Source organism: Nilaparvata lugens, chromosome X (assembly GCF_014356525.2).
Source record: "Nilaparvata lugens isolate BPH chromosome X, ASM1435652v1, whole genome shotgun sequence".
Classification (NCBI taxonomy): Eukaryota; Metazoa; Arthropoda; class Insecta; order Hemiptera; family Delphacidae; genus Nilaparvata; species Nilaparvata lugens.
The window spans coordinates 37,362,180-37,378,166 of record NC_052518.1 but is presented as its reverse complement, the minus strand read 5'-3'; the positions used below and the strand labels follow the sequence as shown (position 1 = coordinate 37,378,166).

Genomic DNA, 15,987 nt, shown 5'->3' with positions numbered 1-15,987 from the left:
TACCTGCCAATAAGATTCTGCTAACTAGAAATTTCAATACAACAATAGTTTTACCAATTAGGGTCTCGGCCGGGTGAAAATGTTTTATAAGGAGCTAGAATTTTTGGCACTTACCCACAGCTATCACTCCCACCGTAATCCTAAACCACAGGACACTCACGTATATCATAATGCCTGAAAAATAGCTTAACGTTTTGCAATACGGTATGGATTTTGATCCGCTTGGTACCTCGGTTGTTTAACGACTGGAGGTTTTCGTCCGGAAAACTTCCCCCTCTCTACGTCAGTGTGCCAGAAGGCCTAACTGCTGCTATTGGAAAAGTCGGTTCTCACGAGATTCGGCAAGCGGGTACTCGCCAGGTCTGCAGTATTCCTCTGGGAAAATATCTACAGGCTACCAAACATCCACCTCGTCCTTGCCTCGTGGAGCCGCCTCATCCGTGAGAACTAGCAAATATCCCTGAATTTGCTGGTTCTCAGAGTAGTTTAGACATAAGTTAGCAGAATCTTATTGTCGCTGCAAAAATACTACTTACCCACTAAATTATATATTTTCTCACTAAAGTCCAACTACGAAATTATTATTCTCATATCAGAGTCTCTTCTCCTGAAAAATCTTAAATCTAAAACACGAAAAAATCAATCAATAAATGAATAATCAAATACTTCCCATGTCACAATACTAACAGATTCGGAGATGAACAGATATCAGAGTTTTTGAACATATGCCTTGCTTGTAGTATTTTCATTTTCTCCTTGAAACTAAGGAATTGCACAATAATTGATCTGCCTTTCCTAGTTCGACGACCGATTCTATGTGCTCAATCAATATCGTACTCGCCCAAGTGAATGTTTAATTTTGTTGCTAGAAGTTCTTTAATGATTGACTCACACATTCCACTCCTCTCACGTTTTTTTCCCGGATTTTGTAGGAAACATCCCTACAAACATAGGGATGTAGTGATGTTTGAGCGAGTTCGTGAACTCGCTCAAACCAGGATTGAGCGCCATGGGAAACCTTCTAGTCTGTCCACCAGATTCACAAGACAATATTGTTCTCCCTATTTAGACGTTCACAATTTTGCTATTTCGTTATTCAAATCGCAAAAGTTTTCATTAAAGTTTGAAATAGCACTTTCCATTTCTGGAATGTGAGAAATGAGTTTCTCAATACTTTCCAACTTATCAAAAACATCGTCTATTGTCCGTTCTGGCCCGGGATTTGACTTGACACCGGCGATTGCTAGAAGCAATAGTATCACACACGCCGCATACAGGAAATAGTATATTTCGCACCTAGGGCCAAGAATGAGACTTTTCCGGCTCGAAATCGGTTTTCAAGTCCGAGCCCATAGGCTGATGACTAGAAAAGATTGAGAGCCGGAAAAACATTTTTGCCCGTGGTGCGAACGCTATTTTTCGCCACACAGAAAAATAAACTATATATATATATATATATAGTAAGGTCCACGTTATAATGGCAGTGGATAAAGATGAGAGAATAGCAATGCCGATTCTCCGCATTAATTAATTATATTTCTACACTGTCAAAATCATAATTGGATCGTTGTGGACCTAGAAAAGGAGAGTACCACCGGTATTTTGTGAAATGATACACAAGGATAGCAAAACCAAAGTTGATCAAATCAATTATAATCAATTATAATTATAATCGATTATTTACAACTGTCATTATAATGTGGACCTCACTATATACAGGGTGATTCATAATTATGGTGTAATAATTCAATACGTGATAGTAGAGTTAAAAATAAGAAGAAAAGTACTCATAAACATATATCCATAAACGCTTCATTAGCGAGCTATACAGGGTGATAGATTTCGCCCGGAACTCAGTTCCTCTGGTGAAAAACACTGATGCTGAATTGTTTGGGGACTAGGTTTTAAAAAACGTATGGTGGATTCATATGGAAAAATATCTGAAAAATTGAATAAAACTAGTCTGAAAGCTGTAGTGTGAGTAGTTTTTGAGAAAAAAGTTAAAATATGCAAGAAATCTACGTAGAAAAACACAGACTTCTATGTTTGATGCCCAATAACTTTCTTTAATGACCAGTAAACAAAAAATTTTACAAAATGAAAATTGTAGAGAGTTTAATTCTGAAAAGACTGTTGTAAGCTGTGTAAACTAATTTTGAATAATAGTTGAATAAAATGTATTCTTATGTAGTACATTACACCACAAAAATTTGCTGTTTTATGAGGAGAGAACTGATAGCTCATAGGTTGTAGCTGATTGCAAATAAAATATTCGGTTTTTTATGAAAATTTGGATTCCTATATGAAAGTAAATTATCTAAATGACATTAAACTTATACCAAAAGACTAAAGATGATGATCAAAGTGACCTCCGTTGTTCTTAATGCATATGTTCAGACGTCTTCTCATCAATTGTCGGACCCGTTCAAATATTCCAGGAGTCTGCTTTAATTATCATTCCTATTCCGTTCAAAATTCTTAACTGGAGTTCTTCAATTATTGTATCAATCGGAGTATTGTATACTAAGGTTTTCAAGTGTCCCCAAAGATAAAAATCCAAAGGATTCAAGTGTGGTGACCTAGCTGGCCATGGTACTGGCCCACCTCGGCCTATCCATTGATTTGGAAACCTTTGATTCAGGTGTTCGTGTTCACGAACAGCAACACTGAAGTGTTCTGGAGCTCCATCATGCATAAACCAAATGTATTGGCACAACTGAAGAGGTACATCTTCAAGTAAGATAAATAGCTCCTCTCTCAAAAAGTTTAAGTATATCATGCCATTAAGCCTGGGAGAAAGCTCGAACAGAAGTAGATGATCTCCTATGATTCCTGCCCAAATGTTTACTGAAAACTGATATTGTGGACGATTAGGATTGATGGCATGAGGATTATCAGCTGCCCAAATATGTTGCTTGTGGACGTTAACGATAGCAGTTCTTGTAAAGTGTGCCTTATCGGTGAATGAAACGGTTGTTTAAAAGTTTGGGTTAACAAGTTTTTCTAAAAAACCATCGGCAAATACCAGCACGGGGAATACAGTCTCGTGGCAATAAAGTATGAACTCTCTGGAGGTGGTATGGATGTAATTGTTGCTCTTTTAGGATCCTTGAACTAATAGATTGATTGACATTAAACTGCACTGATTATTCTCTCGTGCTCTTCTCTGGATCTTCATAAATTGCATTAGGAACTTGTTCCTTTAACTCAACAGTCAAAGTGGATCGGGGTCTGCCTGCATTGATGTGCTCTTTGGACATCAAAGAACCTGTTTCAGACAGACGTTGATGAATAGTGGCAAAAAACCTCGAACTTGGACATACCCGGTTAGGAAAGTTTTCTTGATACAAACGTCTTGCTTCAGTTCTATTACTGTGTCCCATCCCATACATTAAATGCACGTCAGCTAATTTGGAGTATGAATAATGTCTAGAGTTACCTGCCGTTTTTTAAAAAGTTAACACTCAACACAAAAAAGCGGAGTGAAATGGTTACAAATAACTGGTTAATAGATTAAACAAAAAACACAGCGCGGTTACAGTAGGCCTAACTCACAGTTTGTTGTTTTGTTCAACATTGAGCTTAAATTATTCTGAAAATAATTTTCAGCTGATAATTTCTTTTGAATACTTTCTCATTAAAAACAAAATAGATCAGCTGTTTTGGAACAGCTGTTATTCAAATCCATGTTTTATTTGCAATCTATGCAAAGCTACAACCTATGAGTTATTGGTTCTCTCCTCATAAAACAGCAAATTTTTGTGGTGTAATGTACTACATTAGAATACATTTTATTCAACTTTTATTTGAATTCAGTTCACACAGCTTACATAATTCTTTTCAGAATTGAATTCTCTACAATTTTTATTTTGAAAATTTTTTTTGTTTACTGGTCATTAAAGAAAGTTATTGGGCATCAAACGTAGAAGTCTGTGTTTTTCTACGTGGATTTCTTGCATATTTTAATATTTTCTCAAAAACTACTCATACTACAACTACCATACGTTTTTCAAAAACTAGTCCCCAAACAATTCAGCATCGGTGTATTTCACCAGAGGAACTGAATTCCGGGCGAAATCTTTCATCCTGTATAGCTCGCTAATGAAGCGTTTATGGATATATGTTTATGAGAACATTTATTGTTATTTTCACCTCTACTATCACGTATTGAATTATTTTACCATAATTATGAATCACCCCGTATATGAGAATAGTTTTTTACTAAGCACTTCCAAAAGCAAAAGTGGAGTGTGATAGCTCTAGCAAATCTGAGGTAATCTGAATATCAGGAAATTTTCCAAGTATTTTCATTTTTTATTCTGATTTGTCTAAATAACATATAATATATTATGTTCAATTATGTGGGAGGTTGAGTTCATACTTTTTTATTATTTGAAATGAGACAATAGGATGATATTATTATGAATGTTTCAATTATTATTGAATAATAAACACAAATAATGAAAAGTTTTTTGATCAGCTGTTTCAGCACACTTGAAATTTGGCCAATCTGAGTGACCTGAATGTCAACATTGTGGTGCTGCAAATAGCTCCACGTATAACGAATCTTGTACTGAGTCACCAGTATTGAGGTTAGCAATTTGAAAATGCGTGCGTGGACGCTAAGTGAACACCAGACTGATTGTGTAGCTACAAGATTCAATACAATCGTCTGAGGAGGCATGAACACTCGCTCACCCTTGATTCTTCTCATGACTGATTGTATAATGAAAAAATTTTCAGAGGTGGTGTAGCGGTCGCTAAACACTGAATACAAATGTCTTAAAACTATTACCTGTGATGAAACAGCATATAAAATCATACAGGTCGAGCAAAAATCCCGATGTAGATAATCTACGGTACTGCGTCTCTAATAAGTTCCGAAGGATTAAGATAGGGTACTAAGGACCAGAGATCGTTCGGAATATATTTCGAGAACAGAGTCTTGTCGGGCTTTATACTCTATTATAGGAAATTATATTATCTCCAGATGCATCTGCCATACTCTAATAGAGTCCTCACAATTGATTTGTATAAGAGTAGCAGAGGTACCACATCAGTGAAGGGCGAGCATGTCCTCAAAATGAAACCCATCTGTTGATTGGCTCTTTTGTAATCAATATGTGAATTGAAAGAAAAGTCTGTGCTGAATACTACTCCAAGGTCCTTGAACGACTCCACCTTTTCCAATGGAATACCATTTATAAAGTATACACCTGCATGAGTGGAGGACTGCCGAGTGAAACTTATGAATTTACATCTATTCACATTCATTTTTAGTTCATTTTCATCACACCATTTAGACAGACTATCAATATACCTCTGCAAATCATAGCAATCTCTTTGATAATTGATTTCTTTATATAATTTTACATCATCTGCATACAGAAGGCATGAAGATTCTCTGATGGTAGATGGTAGATCATTAATAAACAAAAGAAATAGAAGTGGACCAAGGTTAGAGCCCTGAGGAACCCCTGATGTACACTCAAAGCATTCTGATTTGAAATTGTGAATCTTGACATACTGTATTCTTGCCTCCAGATAACTCTGTAGAAGATTAACCATTGTTACACAAAATCCTAACACTTTGAGTTTCTGTATCAGAAGTCTATGATTTATGGTGTCAAACGCTTTTGATAGATCTGTAAAGATAACATCTGTACGACCTCCATGATCCAAAATTTGTGAAACCTCACTACTAAAAACTATAAGATTGGACACAGTTGAGTGACCAGGCAGAAATTCATGTTGCACAGGTGCAATAATCCTCTGACACTGCTTATAAATAACCGAATGCAGGAGCTTCTCAAAAACTTTCGAAAAACAATTCAGAATGGATATTGGCCTGTAGTTTTTAATATCATTCCTATTCCCAGACTTGAAAACAGGAGTAACTCTTGCAATCTTCCATTTTGAAGGAAATCTACTCGACCTTATAGCCAAGTTAAAAATGAATTTCAATGGTTCTAAAAGGACTGCAGCACAGCCCTTGACAATAAAGTTTGGAATCGCATCAGGACCCTCGGAGCAGCCCGACCTCAGCCCATTGATAGCAGACAGAATATCATTGGAAGAAACCATCCCAACTTCCCCATCCAACAATGAGCACCCAGACACCTCCGGAATCCCCATTGGCACATCAGGTGTATCAGCCTCATACACAGATTGAAAGTATTTAGAGAAACCATTAACCATATCAGCCCCAGAGTAAGACTCTCCGTCCAGTGTCATGGTTGACTCCACAAAAAAAGTTTTTCTTTTTGAATTAACGTATTTCCAGAAATCTTTTACATTATGTCGTATTCCATTTTGAACTCTAATCAAATACGCCTCATAAGATAGTGTAATTCTGTTTTTCAGGGATGCGCGTAAAGTTTTAAATTTATTATCATGATAAGGAGAAGTTTTCCTCTTTCTTGAGCACTTATTTTTTATTTTCAAATCTGATATGATATCAGATGTAAACCAAGGAGGATACTTATTATTTGATATATTCAACCTCCTCCTTGGAATAAATTCATCAAAATTTTTGTGAAGTACTTCATAAAATTTATCTACAGCAGAGTCAACATCACTGCAACGAAAAACAGAGTCCCAACTGGCATCGTGGAGTCCGCAATAGAGGCCGAGATAGTCCCCCTTGGAATAGTCATACGAATATTCGGGTGACCGATTTGAGTGGAGCTCTGACCGGGCTCTCACCGCATATGAGGCTTCCACACATAATGCAGGGTGATAACAGTCTTGAGGGAGGAGTGGATCATCGCATCTCACTGCATCAACTGGGAAGTTGCTCAAAACAATATCCAGTGTTCTACTGAGCTCATTTTGCACTGAATTATAAGAAATTAGATCATAGAATGACATCAAGTGACAAAGAAATTTTGCTTTGCATGAGCCAGAAGAGAGATCATAAGTATCAGAGCTAATTTCGGGTAAATTGAAATCACCAATAATCATTAAATTTCCATTGAGTAAGCTATTCAAGGATTCAATGTATTCACAGTAATCAAGAAAAACATTTGAAGGAGTGGAAGGTGGCATATAAACAGCATTTATATGATAATCAGTTGAATTTGATTTAAGTTTAACCCCTACAGAATCATAACAAATCATTATTTACAGATAGCTCACTACAGAGCTCCGATTGCAATGATCTTCTCACTGCTATAAGTACTCCACCCCCCCTGCGACTGCCATCACCCCCTCCTCTATCACTCCGATAGACAGAGTAGCGGTCATCAAAAATTTCACAACTGATTATGCCGTCGTGCAACCAGGTCTCAGTCAATACTATCAAATCGTATATTGCACTTAGAAGAGATTTATACAGATTTGAGGTTTTTGTAGGAAATCCTCTAACATTTTGATAGTACACAGAAAAAGAAGAAATCAATGACATATATGAAAAAAAGGAAAAATGAAATAATATTTTAAATACAAATAAATGACAAGAAGTGAAAAAAAATATGAACAAAATAAAATATGAGTCGATCATCTCAGCCCATCAGTAAAAAACTGTTTTCAATATTGTAAAATATTAAAGACAAGAAAAAAAAAAGAATTACTCTCCTTCATTATTTAAGTTATCTCAGCAAACTGTTTCCCACATTGTGAATTATTAAAGAAGAATTATCATTAAAAAATAAAAATTACTCTCTTACGTTAAGGTTAATGTTCATATTACCTAAATCAGATTCTCATCCTTAATCAGCAAATAACTTGGGTCATCACCACTATTCTCCCCCTTTACATTTCAAGAATAATGATAATTGAAGGAAAAAAATAAATTTTAAATAGCAGAACCTTTAATGAATAGAATACTAGATTTCTATCTTCAGTATGGATAACCACTTTAGTACCACCACAACTACTCAGAAAGATTCTCTAATAATGAAAACACCCAGTGTAAAAGAAAACAGAGTGACTGCAATCTGCAATAAGATTAGAAGCAAGAATGAAAAATGTTATCGGAAGACCTAGCAATACTGTAATAATGAGAATGAGATAAAAATATTCGATAGTTCTGTTAAAATACCGTAGTTGCAGAAAGAAAAACATATAGTTAGAGCAGTTAGTGAATTGATAAGACTATACCACGCCTTGTCAAAATTTAACAAAGCGTGGTATAATTTAACAAAGCATGGTATAATTTAACAAAGTGTGGTACAGTCTTTTAATAGTATACTATTTAATAGTGAACAAATTCCAATATTTTTGTATTAATATAATACAGCTGTATAATCCATTACCAGGAACAATCAAAACAATCCCTAGTACATTTATTTCGTTAATCTTGCTGTTCTATTGAAAGGTTCCCTACCAATTTCTTTAAGATTGAACATTCATTTAATTATAAATTGTTTATCAATTCCCAGGACTCCAGATAGGAGGAGCAGTTATTTTAAATCACGAAAGCAAGACTCATAGAGAACATTCATTTGGTTGAGTTGATTATAACTCTATGTAGTTAAGTTGATAGCCGAACGAACAATGATAATAATGGATTAACAGTTGTAAAATTATGATTGATTATTGATTAATGAATAAAAACAGATATGTGAAATCGAATAATAATACACTCTAGATTTGACACGATTCATTTCCGGAAAACAATAATTATATATTATATGAGACCTACAATATAGGGAAAATAAATCAAATCTTTAACAATTGACTGTAGTTGGTACAGCTTTCAAGTCCTTCTCACATCGTATGGTATAGATTCTACTGTTCTCAACAATTCTTATCTTTATTGTACCAGTCTTGTCCACCCAAACATATTTGAAGCCGAATTCCTTTTGAAGTTTTCTAGCAAAATTATGACGTAGGCATGACATCATTGGCAAGCAGTAAAATATAATTCCTTTGATTACAATAATTATTTAATTTGTATAATTTTTAAAATTACTTAATTCTCTAGATATAGTTCCCCTATACAGTGTACATGCACTAGCATATATTATGATAAGTCAAACCTGCTGGCTGATAACAGATTAACATATGATGCTTTTAAACGATCATCCCTTTTGGTGCAATTTCTATGACATTTGATTGGCTTAGACTTGCCAAAGAGATTCATTCACCATGTGACTCAGTTGAATCAATAATTTACAATTTAATATTCCTATACAATTCTTATTATATTCAAAACTGTTATAATTAATTTCTGCTGCTCTTATCAGTGATACAATATTTATGCTATGACCTAGTTCATTATAACAACATTTGGCATTATAATGTAATTTCGTGAGTAATGAATAATTTTAACAATAATACATACATTTTATTCTCCTATTTGAAATTCTCCATCCTTTTTCAATAGTTATTAATTTTAGAAAAAAATATTATAGCTTGCATGGAAACCTGGCATGACATTCATAATATATTGAGTCAGTCAGCTGTGTCTGAGCTGCTACCAAACATCTGATCAATTGTAAACAAAAGTGTAACCTCCAAAAGTTTAATGAACAATTCATAAATGATTTGTACTCAATTTGCAAAATAATTATAATTTTATTAAATAATTCTTTGAAAAAATGTGTAGTACAAAACGATACTCTTATCTTATACTCAGCTGTTGATAAGGAAGCCTTATCACTTTGGTACTAACTGTTCGTTCGGCAAACCTTTTATTTTATAAGGGTAATTATAATTTTTCTAGTTAATTCTCTCCTTTCATGAGATTTACTCAAAAGATTTATCACACGAAAGCCCCCAGGATATTTTAAATGGGTTATTGGAGGACGAGTCGAAACAATGACTATTTGAAAAATCTGATATTGTGATGAATGTACCATTTTATCTCCTGACTTCTACAAACTTCACACTTAACACTAAAACAATATATCATGCACTTTTGGCTACGAGAAAAAGAAATAATTGATTGTTACTCTCATTGGATATAATCCAAATACAATTAATGAGGTCTCTTTGGATCCTTCATTGAAAAAATTCACAACATCCATTCAAGGGTGGCTTATGAGCAGACCCACAACTATAACAAATACAACAAAAAATTCAACATATTATCCTCTTGGGATTCTAGCGATATTTGCAACAAATATAGATTTTCATTATTTGGTGTTACAGGTTTCGACTCTTTTTCTGGGCTTTAACATATATTGGGGTGAGAACATGATTAACTTCGCTGACTTAACAATTGTTCACTGCTTGATTCAAGCATTTCCTTTTCTACACTTGGTAGGTTGTGTACAAGCGGGGTTACACTTGATGTGATTTTTTTTATCAATGCTGATTACAAATGCTGTGCTTTGGAGATTATTTTTGTCGATTTGAATTACATTTCATGATATTTTGATAGAACAATAATAAATTTCATATTTAAGGACAAGAATTTCGTTTTCTTGAGTTTTTTAGAGATACATTTGGATAACATTTAAAACATGCATATTTTTTGTGCAATTTAACATAAATAATATATTTTTGGTTGCATTTTTATTTATACTTTTTCATTAAATAATAGATAACAATAATTTATAATGATATTGCTATATTTTGATATAATTTGCTCTGTGATCTCGCACACATTGGCTGGTGTGAAGAAGAACTATTGAACAGGCTTTGGTTCTAAATTGATTCCTTCATCGATTACATATTTTGAGGTTATTTCTATGTATTAATTTGAATAAATCTTGTTTATTTTCTTTCTTCCCATTCACTACTGAATCCATCTCGTTTCTAATTTGCGAATATTTTCTGTTGATAATATAGATTTTATTTTTGTTTTCTAGGTGGGCAGATGGTACTAGGCTGTGGTTTCCATGGTGACTGTAGTATGAGGCGGATGGCTTGATCAGGTTGGTAATTTTTAAAGTTGTTTTTTAGTTTTATTCTCTTGACTTAAAGTTGATTTTGATTTTTTCATTTGATGTGGATTGATGATATTCTCTCATTAGCTGAGGTGTGTCGAAGTTAGGTTATGTTGATGATTAGGCTGCAGTAGAAAGGTGCTAGCCCGCAAAGATGTGATTTGATAGGTAGGCTGTGATTATGAAAAGTTTGATAATTGATGTAATCCACAAATGTAGTTTCTAAGTTAATTCAGAATTGCTTCTTCCTCAAGCCACCATCTAGATTTGATTTTGGCATTATCCAAGGTCCTATTCCGATTTGTGGCTATCTGTTTTATTAAACTTGGCTTAAAACGAACATGTCTGTGGTGTAGATCAATTCTTTCAAATGTATTTCCTCTTTGTCGGCCGGTGACATATAGTTTGATATATTTGAATCTAACATGCTAGTGTTTATAGGTCCTTCTTGATGATTTTCTTCTCTCTTGCATGCTGGTAGAAAGCTTGATGTAAGATTTTAGCCTAATATGATGGTGGTGTAAATAAACTCTATTAGATGGTTTTCTTCTCTGATGTACTGTGATCCTTCCAGATATTTTTCTTCTTTCTTGAATTGTTCTGCTGTTTGTGTGTAGTTTTGACTTTCTGCGGATTTTAATTGTTCTAATGTTGTTTTCTGATTGGTTTTGATGAATACTGATTTGATGTGTTGCAGGTGATTTCTTTGGTGGATCGGAGATACAGGCAGTCATCAGTCCAGGCTGCTCTTCAACTCAGTGGGCAACGTCCTTGGACTCCTGGTGGTCTGCGCGCGGTGGTACGGGCTGTCCCTCTATGCCATGGATGGCGTCCTAGGGCTCCTCCTGGCATCTGGTGTGGTGCGGGTTGACTCCAAGCTGGCTATCCCGGGTAGGTTGGTCACTCATCTTTGTCAAATGTTCCTCTGTTTGTTTGATGACTTCCTCCTCGTGTATGTCTGCTTTCACATGCATGGGCTCAATCACTGGTCCAATATTGATTTTTATTGTATGATATTCCTCCTCGATTCGCCATCCTAACATTCTGCTTTCCTCCATTGCTCCCTTCAACTTTTGATCCAGTTTCTCTGAACCCTGTTCATTTAATGTAATCACATTATTTATTGCTTTCACAATGGTGTTCAGGTCTGGCACGGAAACGGGTGTTTGGCCTTCGGCGGAGGGAATTCTGAGGTGTGAGGTGCAGACATCTGGACTTCTGGAACGGCAGTGCATGGGTGTTTCTCCCGCGCAAACTCCTCCATTCTTGAAGACGCCGATGTGTTCTCCAGGAAGCGGTGTGGATCTTCCATTATTTATTGGATGGTATAACGAAGCAAGTGCAGTGAAATGACCACGAATATGTGAGGTTATGTGAATGATTACAAATGGATGATGATCAAAAATTGAAACAGTGTAAAAAATTCGTTCAAATGAAGTAATACAAAAGTGTGATTCAATAATATGTGTGATAAAAATGTGGATGAAATTAGCAATATCGTTAACATAAAACAGTGAAAGAACATGCAAGAATAATGGATATCCAATAATGCAGGTATGCTTATTATGATTTATTATCCTCATTATTGTAAATGTTTCAATCTTAGAAGTTCCTGCCGTAATTATATTCAGGGTTAGTATTTCTCACAAAATGTTTTATGAAAAGCAGTGATGCTCTGCTTGAATTACTCCACAATATATGCGTGACTCAATTTTACTTCCCTCTTTATGCCCTGAAAAGGTTTAAAAATGCAGCAAATGAATTCAATCCTCCTTTCCTAAATTTTTAAAAACTGCTTTGATATAGACCTAGTGCTCTTAAAATGGTATAACTCTTTCTTATGGTATCTCTTATACCTATGACTTATAATATGAGCAATTTTCAAATGACAACAATAGTGAAATTCTGAGTTTGATTCTTTCTTTGAAAAATTCATCAATTGATAAATTTATTTTGTTCAGAAATTGTGTATGGCAAGTCTTGCTATTTTATATGTCTCAGTGAACAGTTGATATTAAATTTGAAGAAATTCACAACCATTAATTTTTTTTGAAAAATTTTCCCATTGTCAGCGCTGTAGTATACTGAACAACCATATAATCCTTGCAGTCGATTATTCACCTCATCAATGCCTAACACTTTGGGCGCCAAATTGTAATGCCCTATTTAGATGCCCCACGTTGGGCGTCAAATTGTCTGGTGCTGCAAATAGCTCCACGTATAACGAATCTTGTACTGAGTCACCAGTATTGAGGTTAAAAATTTGAAAATGCACATGTGGACGCTAAGTGAACACCAGACTGATTGAGTCACTACAAGATTCGATACAATCATCTGAATCGCAGGAGGCATAAACACTCGCTCACCCTTGATTTTTCTTATGACTGATTGTATAATGATAAAATTTTCAGAGGTAGTGTAGCGGTCGCTAAACACTGAATACAAATATCTTAAAACTATCACCTGTGATGAAACAGCATATAAAATCATACAGGTCGAGCAAAAATCCCGATGTAGATAATCTATGGGACTGCATCTCTGATAAGTTCCGAAGGATTAAGATAGGGTACTAAGAACCAGAGATCGTTCAGAATATATTTCGAGAACAGAGTCTTGTCGGGCACTATGCTCTATTGTAGGAAATTACATTATCTCCAGATGCATCTGCCATACAGTCAAAAAATTTGCTCCCAAGCCAAAGTTGGTAACACAGATATAAGCTGATATATGAGCAGGTAAGGACAGAGAATAGGTAATCTCGATCTGACCCCACACACTACATTCACTCAGATCTGTTCCAATATCCAGGTTGAATCAATTATTTCAATGATCGTACTTGATCGGTTCTTGATAATATAGAACGTGTCAGACATAATAATTGACAGGCTTGAGAAATAATCGAACTCAGAAGACGAATTGACAAAATGGAAATATAATATAATGGAATATATGGTTTGACAGTGCAGATTTAAAGCTTGGATTACAGATTGTGAATAGTTTAACATTAACTAAATAATTAGAAATTTGCTTGTGTTCACATGATACCATGCATGATCCAACAGAACTTATAATTGACAAATTTGAGAGTTTTTTTAAAAATAGTGAAAACAAATAATAAAAGATTTTTAAAATTACTCAGGTTGTGGTTCTGGCAGCGGAGGATAGTTAATCAACTACAAGTTCTTATAAATTCTATACCAGATGAAATCTAGGATCTTGATGGTTATAAGCGCTTGTCTGCATGGCCATTACTTTAACGGAGAAAATTTTTATATTTTTCTGCACCATATTTTCTTTCGAAGCGTAGATTGGGGCCCCAAATATATAAAACTCACATGAATCCTCTTGGCGGTCATGGTTCCTTCAGATCAAATTTGGTATGATTGGTGGCTGGTCCAGGCTTTGGTCTTAGCACATGTGGAATTTTAATTTAAATATCTCTTTCACCAAATAAATAAGGGGATAATTAAATTAGAATTCGTAGAGTAATCAATTGATGAATAAATTTACAAAACAATAGATAAATTAGCCTAAAATATTGGCTCACAGATAAAAAATACAAAAATCTAACGAAATTTCACTAATAGGTCTTTGGTAACTTTTCAACAAGGTCTTAGCGGTGAGGATTTTAAAAGGGAAGTGTCTTGCCTTCTTCTAAGCCTTTGGCTAGAACCTTTTTCTGAGAATCTCTGTGTAATTAATTTGCATGAAAATTTGCCATTGGTAGAATGATTATGATGTAGGCATGACATCAGTGGCAAGCAGTAAAATATAATTCCTTTGATTACAATAATAATTCAATTTGTATAATTTTTCAAATTACTTAATTCTCTAGATACAGTTCCCCTATACAGTGTACTTGCACTAGCATATATGATAAGGCAGGTTTGCTGGCTGATAACATATGATGCTTTCAAACGATAATCCCTTTTGGTGCCATTTCTATGACATATGATTGGCTTAGACTTGCCAAAAAGAGATTCATTCACCATGTGACTCAGTTGAATCAATAATTTACAATTCAATATTTCTATACAATTCTTATTATATTCAAAACTGTTATAATTAATTTTTGCTGCTCTTATCAGTGATACAATATTCATGCTATGAACTAGTTCGTTATAACAACATTTGGCATTATAATGTAATTTCGTGAGTAATAAATAATTTTAACAATAATACATACATTTTATTTTTCTATTTGAAATTCTTCATCCTTTTTCAATAGCTCCTAATTTTAGAAATAATATTATAGCTTGCATGAAAACCTGGCATGACATTTATAATATATTGAGTCAGTCAGCTGTGTCTGAGCTGCTACAAAACATCTGATCAATTGTAAACAAAAGTGTAACCTCCAAAAGTTCAATGAACAATTCATAAATGATTTGTACTTGATTTGCAGAATAATTATAATTTTATTTAATAATTCTTTGAAAAAATGTGTAGTACAAAACGGTACTCTTTTCTTATACTCAGCTGTTGATAAGGAAGCCTTATCGCTCGGGTACTAACTGTTCGTTTGGCAAACCTTTTATTTTATAAGGGTAATTTTAATTTTGCTAGTTGATTCTCTCCTTTCATGAGATTTACTCAAAAGATTCATCACAACATTAACAATGCTTGTTGTTGACTCTGGAAGTTTAGGTTAGAAGTTCTATCCTACTCTGAAAATCGAATTTGAATAGTTTATGATATATATTATCTTATCATTCATCCAAATAAGATGATAGTATATTATTGCAGAATACCTTATTCAATTCTAAAAGCATAAACTGATTCCGTTTCATAAACTATTTGTGAAAACGTTTAGCACCATGGATATTGCCCAAGTTGTTCCAAAATTATCCATCAGGTTTTGTGATAAATGCAGTACTATGAGGTTTGAGTTTAGATTCTATCATACTCTGAAAATTGAATTTGAATAGTTTATAATATCTTATTTGTATCTCAATCATCCAAATAAAATAATAGTATCTTATCGCAAAATACTTTATTCAATTCTAGTAGCATAAACTAATTCCGTTTCATAAACTATTTTGTAAACACGTTCACATCAAATCAGAATCAGCTGACTTCAAGGTTATTTTACAGTCCTAGGGCCGTGAAAATTTTACCGGCCTGGACAGAAAACAATCACTTTTGGCCTTCA

At 34.3% G+C, this 15,987-nt stretch overlaps 1 protein-coding gene and 1 long non-coding RNA gene across 2 annotated transcripts in view; both read left to right on the top strand.

Annotated features, from left to right (window-relative positions):
• LOC120354999 (dynein heavy chain 7, axonemal-like) overlaps positions 1–15,987 on the top strand; it is a 714,404-nt gene that overhangs the window by 458,428 nt on the left and 239,989 nt on the right. The window lies entirely within an intron of this gene.
• Positions 10,453–12,453, top strand: LOC120355000. Its single transcript, XR_005573361.1, has 3 exons — positions 10,453–10,823; positions 11,533–11,726; positions 11,981–12,453. It is a non-coding gene; the product is annotated as an uncharacterized LOC120355000 (long non-coding RNA).